Source organism: Bison bison, unplaced genomic scaffold (assembly GCF_000754665.1).
Source record: "Bison bison bison isolate TAMUID 2011002044 unplaced genomic scaffold, Bison_UMD1.0 scf7180017864270, whole genome shotgun sequence".
NCBI classification, from domain to species: Eukaryota; Metazoa; Chordata; class Mammalia; order Artiodactyla; family Bovidae; genus Bison; species Bison bison.
Window position 1 is genome coordinate 614,171 of NW_011494842.1, and position 9,135 is coordinate 623,305.

Consider the following 9,135-nt stretch of genomic DNA (forward strand, 5'->3'; position numbering starts at 1 on the left):
AAGTTAAATAAGCAGGGTGACAATATACAGCCTTGACATACTCCTTTTCCTATTTGGAACCAGTCTGTTGTTCCATGTCCAGTTCTAACTGTTGCTTCCTGACCTGCATATAGGTTTCTCAAGAGGCAGGTCAGGTGGTCTGGTATTCCCATCTCTTTCAGAATTTTCCACAGTTGATTGTGATCCACACAGTTAGAGGCTTTGGCATAGTCAATAAAGCAGAAAAAGATGTTTTTCTGGAACTCTCTTGCTTTTTCCACGATCCAGTGAATGTTGGCAATTTGATGGTATTGAGTTAGAGATTTAAATTAGGATACTTCCAAAGTGTCTTCTGTTGGATAGGCTTAAGAGGACGAAACAAACAGATTTGGGTGGCTTGACCATGTCAAATTTACCTTGATTCATGGACCTAATATGCAATATTCCTATGCAATGTTGTTCTTACAGCATCAGACTTTACCTTCACCACCCAACACATCTACAACTGAGCATCACTTCCACTTTGGCCCAGCTGTTTCATTCTTTGTGGAGCTACAAGTAATTGCCCTCTGCTATTCCCCAGTGGCATATTGAACACATTTTGACCTGGAGGGCTCATCTTCCAGGGTCATATCTTTTTGCCTTTTCATACTGTTCATGGGATACATACTGTTTCTCTCTCTTTTTTAGTAGTACATTTTTAATTTTTAACTGGGGAAAATTGCTTTACAGAGCTGTGTTGGCTTCTTCTATACAACAATGTGAACCAGCCGTAACTAAACACATATCCTTTCCCTCTTGAGCCTCTTGAGCCTCCCCTTACCCTCCCCTCTCCATCATGAGAGAGCATCAGGCTTGGCTCCTTGTGTTATATAGCAACTTCTCACCAGCTATCAATTTTACACATGATAGTGTATATATGTTGATACTGTTTTCTCCATTCGTCCCATACACTCCTTCCCCCACTGCATCCACAGGTTCATTCTCTACATCTGTGTCTCCATTCCTTCCCTGCAAATAGGTTCATCAATACCATTTTCCCAGATTCCATATATATGTGTTCATGCTCACAAGCTAAATCGCTTCAGTTGTGTCTGACTCTGTGACCCCATGGACTGCCAGGTTCCTCTGTCCATGGGATTTCCCAGGCAAGAATACTGGAGTGGGTTGCCATGCCCTCCTCCAGGGGATCTTCCTGACCCAGGGATTGAACCTACATCTCCTGTTTCCTGTATTGGCATGTTGGGTTCTTTGCCAAAGGTGGGTTCTTTGCCACTAGCACGACCTGGGAAGCCCTCATATATGTGTTAATATATGATATTTTTCTCTTTTTGACTTACTTCACACTCTATAACAGGCTGTAGGTTCATCCTCTCAGTACAACTGATTCAAATTCATTCTTTTTTATGGCTGAGTAATAATAGTCCATTGTATATATGTACTACATTTGCTTTATCCATTCATCTATAGGTGGACATCTAGGTTGCTTTCATGTCCTGGCTATTGTAAGTAGTCCTGCAATGAACATTGGGTTCATTGAATTTCTTTTAGAATTGCGGCTTTCTCCGGGTACATGCCCAGTTGTGGGATTGCTGGGTCATATAGTAGATTTATTGCTAGTTTTCTTAAGGAATTTCCATACTGTTCTCCTTATGGCTGTAACAGTTTACATTCCTATCAACAGTGTAGAAGAATTCCCTTTTCTCCACATCCTCTTCAGCATTTATTGGTTGTAGGTTTTTTGATCATGGCCATTCTGACTGGTGTGAGATGATACCTCACTGCAATTTTGATTTGCATTTCTCTAATAATTAGTGATGTTGAGCATCTCTTCAAGTGTTCGTTGGCCATCTGTATGTCTTCTTTGGAGAAATGTCTGTTTAGGTCCTCTGCTCATTTTTTGATTGGCAAGTTTTCTTTTTTCTTTCTGGTATTGAGCTGTATGAGCTGCTTATGTATTTTGGAGGTTAATGCTTTGTCAGTTTTTTCATTTGAAGTTATTTTCTCCCATTCTCAGAGTTGTCTTTTCATCTTGTTTATTGTTTCCTTTGCTATGCAAAAGCTTTTAAGTTAATTAGGTCACATTTGTTTATTTTTGCTTTTATTTCCATTACTTTAGGAAGGGGGTCAAGGAGGATCTTGCTGTGATTTATGTCAAAGAATATACTGCTTATGTTTTCCTCTAAGAGCTTTATAGTTTCTGGCTTTACACTGAAGTGTTTAATCCATTTTGAGTTTATTTTTGTGTATAGTGTTAGGAAGTGTTCTAATTTCATTCTTTTACACAAAGCTGTCTGGTTTTCCAAGTGCTACTTATTGAAGAGACTGACTTTTCTCCATTGTATATTCTCAGCTCCTTAGTCAAAGATAAGCTGCCCCTAAGTGCATGGGTTTATCTCTGGGGCTCTTATCTTGTTCCATTGGTCTATATTTCTGTTTTTGTGCTAGTTCCACACAATCTTGGTGACTGTAGCTTTGTAGCATAGTCTAAAGTTAGGAAGGTTGATTCCTCCAGCTCCATTTTTCTTTCTCAAGATTGCTTTGGCTATTCAGAGTCTCTTGTGTTTCCATACAACTTGTGAAATTTTTTGTTCAAGTTCTGTGAAAAATACCATTGATAGTTTAATAAGGATTGCATTGAATCTGTAGATTGCTTTGGGTAATATAGTCATTTTCACAATATTGATTCTTCCAATACCAGAATATGATACATCTCTCCAGCTGGGTCATCTTTGATTTCTTTCATCAGTGTCTTATAGTTTTCTGCATACAGGTCTTTTGTCCCTTTAGGTGGGTTTCTTCCTGGGTATTTTATTCTTTTTATTGCAGGGGTCAACAGGATTGTTTCCTTAATTTCTCTTTCTGATTTTCACTGTTAGTGTATAGGAAAGCAAGGGATTTATGTGTATTAATTTTATATTGACTTTACTATATTCTTTGATTAGCTCTAGTAATTTTCTGGTGGTATCTTTAGGGTTTTCTATGTATAGTGTCATGTTACCTGTAAACAGTGAGAGTTTTACATCTTCTTTTCCAATCTGGATTTCTTTTCTTTTTCTTCTCTGATTGATGTGGCCAGGACTTCCAAAATTATATTGAATAATAGTGGAGAGAGTGGGCACCCTTGTCTTGTTCTTGACCTCAGAGAAAATGCTTTCAGTTTTTCACCATTGAGAATGTTTGCTGTGGGTTTGTCATAGATGCCCTTTATTATGTTGAGGTAGCTTCCTTTCATGTCTACTTTCTGCAGAGTTTTTACTATAAATGGATGTTGAATTTTGTCAAAATCTTTCTCTGCATCTATTGAGATGATCATATGGGTTTTAGTTTTCAATTTCTTAATATGGTGTAATCACATTGATTGATTTGCATATATTGAGAAACCCTTGCATGCTTGGAATAAAGCCCATTTGATCATGATGTGTGATCCTTTTGATGTGTTATTGGATTCTGTTTGCTAGAATTTTGTTGAGGATTTTTGCATCTACGTACATCAGTGATATTGACCTGTAATTTTCTTTTTCTGTTTATGGTGTCTTTTTCTGGTTGTGGTATGAGTTTGGGAGTTTTCCTTAGTCTGTAAGACACTTCCAGAGTCTTACAGATAGGTGCCAGCTCTTCTTAAACTTTGGTAGAATTCATCCGTGTCCCTGTGGGGTTTTTTTTTTGTTTGTTGGTTTTTTTTTTTTTTTTTTGCTGTTTTAGGAAGATTTTTTATTAAAGTTTTGATTTCCATGCTTGTGATTGATCTCTTAGTATTTTCTCTTTCATCCTGGTTCAGTCTTGGAAGGTTATAATTTTCTAAGAATTTGTCCATTTATTTCAGGTTGTCCATTTTATTGGCATATAATTGTTTGTAGTAGTCTCTTATGAGCCTTTGTATTTCTGTGTTGCTTGTTGCAATTTCTCCTTTTTCATTTCTAATTTTATTGATTTGAGTCTTCTCCCTTTTCTTGATGAGTCTGGCTAATGATTTTTCAATTTTTTTTTTAATCTTCTCAAAGAACCAGGTCTTATTTTCATTGATCTTTGCTATTGTTTCCTTCTCTTCTTTTCTTTTCTTTTTTCATAACAAAGATCACACTATTTATTTAGTGTGGGAGTTGGGGGAGGTAGGGAGGGAAAACCACACAGACATCCCTCTGGATTGCTTGGGACCTTTTCCCACTTGGAGAAAATTCATTATTGCCTCCATATTCTCAGCAATGGGTCCTCCAAGCAGCCGGACTAAGAGGCAGAGAGAGGAGATGATCTGAGCCTTCTCTGTGTTCCACTAGAGTAAAATCCAATTCCAGATCAAAGGCATCATTGCTGCACTCTCCTTTCCTTCCTCAAATAGAACTTTCTGGCCTAGAGGGAAACAGCAAAAGCTCAAGCGCAGAAGCCAAGATGCCAAAGGCCATGGGTTCTAGACAGAAAGACTCCTCCCCCACTATTCCCAAAAAGCAATGAATGAGGGGAGGGGTTAAAAGGGTGCCAGTCATAGCTCTGATGGCTTCAGAAGGGGTACCCACACTATCCTTGGGTTACCCAGCACCCAGAGGCCCAGAGACCTAGCTCCCTAGGCTGTATGTATTCCTGACCTAGACTGGCCCCTCTGTATACTTCTGTCTGGTGGGAGAAAACTCTAAACCAGAAATCAACAAGGTATCCCCCCGCCCACTCAACTCACGTGCACATGTGTGTGTGCATGGCACCCCCCCACACACACACACACACATACACACTGCTGAGACAGATTCCAATCCTCTTCATATCTTTTCAGTGTGGATTAAATCAGTGGTACATGGAGATGCGGGCAGGTCCTGGGTTCATGGAAATGTGTGTATGTACTGAAGCATGTATGTTTGAGGAAACAGAACCAATATAATCCTCTGTGAGCCATACTGTTTAGCTCCACTGAACCCTTTTCTTCAACTCAAATTCCATTAACATCTGTAAGTCTCCTTTGCCAGGCCAGAGCCTGCACTCTCTGGCCTAAAAGAACTATTAGTGTTTCCATTCCCTGCCAATTCCAAGTCCTCAACTCAGGCTGTTTCCCCCAGAGCCTTCTTCCAGAAAGTCTTATCCCCTCCTCCCCTTGTTGGGCTGGTCCAGGATTGTTAACTTCTGCTCTAGAGTGCTGTCTCACCTCTCTCTTTGGACAGAAAGAACAGGTATCTTCCTTCCTCTGCAAGTCCCAATAAACCCTGGGAAAGTGACCAAAACAGGGAGTGAGGATGAAAATCACAGCCTGCTTCACCTGCCCCACCTTCAGAGTGTGGAAGTATAGTATTGGGTAGGCTAGACATGGGAGGAGATGGGGAAGAAAAATAAGGAAGACTTACCAAAACTAAATATGAGACAAGAAAAACTTTAGTGCTAGAGATGGAATACCCTGTTCCAATAAACCAGAGAATGGTTTCTCTTTTAACTCTGCACTGCTACTGAGAAGTTTGAAGGTTACAAAAAGATGGTTGTGGGGCAAGGAGGTGGTGCCAATCAATAAAAACTACACAAACTGTTTAAATAGCTCTGTTGCAAGCAGGGCCAGGAGAGAAGGTTCTATAAGAGGTGGAGAAGTAACACTAGAATTCTCAGAGTTATGGGGCTGGGGCCCACACCTCTAACGTCACCCTGCTGTCTGGAGAGGACAAGGGATAAAAACAAAACAGAAGGGATGACCCACAGAGGGTCTGGTTGACAGAGGAACCAAATGCTGGCATCAAGGGAAGGGAGATGCAGGAGGACCATGGCATCAAGGGAAGGGAGATGCAGGAGGACCAGGGCTGAGAGGTTAGGAGAACTAAGAGCCCAGGAGTCTCTTGATATCTGCTTTGATGTCCTGTCCTGTGGCGATCAGGGCCTGCAGTCTGGCCTTTCATGAAGCCCATGGAGTTGAGCTGCTCCAGCTGCTGTTAAAATCTCACTTCTGGAGTTTGCACCTGTGAACTTCCACTTCCAGCCAAAAGCTGGATCATCTGCTGCATGAGTTGCTGCTGAACACTGGAGGCATCTGTTGGAGAGGATGTGACTGGCAGGGCTGGAGAGGAGGTGGGCACCTTGGGTGCAGATCCCATGTTGCTGCCTGCCAAGGATATTGGGGTCCAGGCCATCCCAGAAGAGCCAAGGCTGGATACCCGCCTGGGGGCTTCAGTCTGCAAGGTCTGAAGTCCCTGCTGGATGTGCAGCAGTCCCTGCAAGGCTCGGGGATTGGTGAGAATGGAGAGCAACTCTGGATTCTGCAGCTGCTGCAGGAAGACTGGGAGCTGCAGGCAGAGCCGCTCCTGAACCTAGGGGTTCCCTGTGAAGCGTGGCACATTCACCAAAGTCAGGGTTCTGAGCAAGCATTTGCATCATGCTACGCATTTAGGGGACTGAGATCATGTTCTGCATCAGTTGGGGGTTCTCAGAGATCTGCTGACGAAGGGCCTACATTTCTGGGCTGTTGAACATCTCTGACTCCAGGCTCAGTTCAGGTCAATTGCTCAGTCGTGTCCAAATCTTTGTGACTTCATGGACTAGAGCACACTAGGCTTCCCAGTCCATCACCAACTCCTGGAGCTTACGCAAACTCATGTCCATTGAGTCAGTGATGCCATCCAACCATCTCATCCTCTGTCATCCCCTTCTCCTCCTGCCTTCAATCTTTACCAGCATCAGGGTCTTTTCAAATGAGTCAGTTATTTGCATCAGGTGGCCAAAGTATTGGAGTTTCAGCATCAGCATCAGTCCTTTCAGTGAATATTCAGGACTGATCTATCTCCTTTAGGATGGACTGGTTGGATCTCCTTGCAGTCCAAGGGATTCCCAAGGGACTCTTCTCCAACATCACAGTTCAAAAGCATCAGTTCTTTGGCACTCAGCTTTCTTTATAGTCCAACTCTCACATGCATACCTGACTACTGGAAAAACTATACCTTTGACTAGACAGACCTTTGTTGGCAAAGTAATGTCCCTGATTTTTAATATGCTGTCTAGGTTGGTCATAACTTTTCTTCCAAGGAGTAAGCGTCTTTTAATTTCATGGCTGCAGTCACCATCTGAAGTGATTTTGGAGCCCCCCCAAAATATAGTCTGTCACTGTTTCCATTGTTTCCCCATCTATTTGCCAATTAGTGATGGAACCAGATGCCATTATCTTAGTTTTCTGAATGTTGACTGTTAAGCCAATTTTCTCACTCTCCTCTCTCACTTTCATTAAGAGGCTCTTTAGCTCTTCTTCACTTTCTGCCAGGCTAGCTGCATTGATCCCAAAGGGGTTGGAGACTGCTGGGTGCACTTGGATGGTCCCCAATCATCCAGTGACCTCCCCACCAGAGCCAGAGGCCGGGGGGTTGGGGGGTCAAGGTGCTCCAGGGGTTAGGGAGGGGCTCTTGTTTCTCAGTCCACAGAGGCTGGGAGGAAGAGCTGTCAGAGTTCCCAGCCAGTAAAGAAAAGGGATTGTTGCCAAACTGTTTCTGGGCAGCTGTAAACATGGGCTCCTTGATGTCCATGCACATGTGGCAGAAGGCATTACACCCTCCATTGATGCTCTCCAGATTGCTTAGAGCCTAGTCCTGCTTCTGCATCATCTTTCACATCATGGCTGGATTTCCAGCCAGCTCCATTGTCTGCATCGTAAGCTCAGGGTTGTGAGCATGTGATAAGAGCATGTGATTGTGGCTTTCAGTCTGTCTGCCCTCTGATGGACAAGGACAAGAGGCTTATGTAAGCTTCCTGATGGGAGAGACTGACTAAGGGGGAAACTGGGTCTTGTTCTGATAGGCGGGGCCATGCTCAATAAATCTTTAATCTGATTTTATGTTGATGGGTGGAACTGTGTTCCATGCTATTTCCCTGGGGCCAAACTACGGTGGAGGTAATGAAGATAATGATTCAGTTCAGTTCAGTTCAGTCATTCAGTCCTGTCCGAATCTTTGCGACCCCATGAATCATAGCATGCCAGGCCTCCCTGTCCTTCACCAACTCCCAGAGTTCACTCAAACTCATGTCCATCAAGTTGGTGATGCCATCCACCTATCTCATCCTCTGTTATCCGCTTCTCCTCCTGCCCTCAATCCCTCCCCCATCAGAGGCTTTTTCAATGAGTCAACTCTTCACATGAGGTGGACAAGTATTGGAGTTTCAGCCTCAGCATCAGTCCTTGCAATGAACACTCAGGACTGATCTCCTTTAGGATGGACTGATTGGATCTCCTTGCAGTCCAAGGGACTCTCAAGAGTCGTCTCCAACAGTACAGTTCAAAAGCATCAATTCTTCAGTGCTCAGCCTTCTTCACAGTCCAACTCTCACATCCATACATGACCACTGGAAAAACCATAGCCTTGACTAGATGGACCTTTGTTGGCAAAGTAATATCTCTGCTTTTCAATATGCTATCTAGGTTGGTCATAACTTTCATTCCAAAGAGTAAATGTCTTTTAATATCATGGCTGCAATCACCATCTGCAGTGATTTTGGAGCCCCCAAAAATAAAGATAATGATGACCTCCCTCAAAAGATCCCAGGCATGTAGTGCTCCACTCAGTGCTTCCAACCCTGCAGCAGGCCACCACCAACTCACATCTCTGCTGGAGACTCCCGGACAGTCACAGGCAAGTCTAGGACAGTCTCCTGTGGGGTCACTGCTCTTTTCTCCTGGGTTTCTGGTGCACAGGAACCCAGCTGGTTCTGTTTGCCCTCTGCGAATTCACCCCTCCTATAATCTTGCTGGGGCTTCTCATTTGCCCTTGGATGTGGGGTTATCTCCTCACAGGCAATCCAGCACATACATGGGTTTCTCTGACCTTGCATGTAGGGTATCTCCGCACGGCTGGTCCAAAAAAGCACGGCTGCCCCTAATGACCTTGGGTATGGGGTATCTCCTCTCGGCCGCTCCAGTGCCATGCAGCCGAAATCAGATTGATTATATTTTTTGAAGCCAAAGATAGAGAAGCTCTATACAGTCAGCAAAAACAGGATTGGGAGCTGACTGTGGTTCAGATCATGAATCCCTTATTGCCAAATTCAGACTGAAATTGAAGAAAGTAGGGAAAACCAATAGACCATTCAAGTATGACATAATCTAATAATGGCAGAAAGTGAAGAGGAACTAAAAAGTCTCTTGATGAAAGTGAAAGTGGAGAGTGAAAAAGTTGGCTTAAAGCTCAACATTCAGAAAACGAGGATCATGGC

General features: G+C 43.2%; 1 pseudogene; it reads right to left on the minus strand.

Annotated features, from left to right (window-relative positions):
- Positions 1-5,764: 5,764 nt before the first annotated feature.
- Positions 5,765-7,613, minus strand: LOC104994983 (annotated as a pseudogene).
- Positions 7,614-9,135: the final 1,522 nt, after the last annotated feature.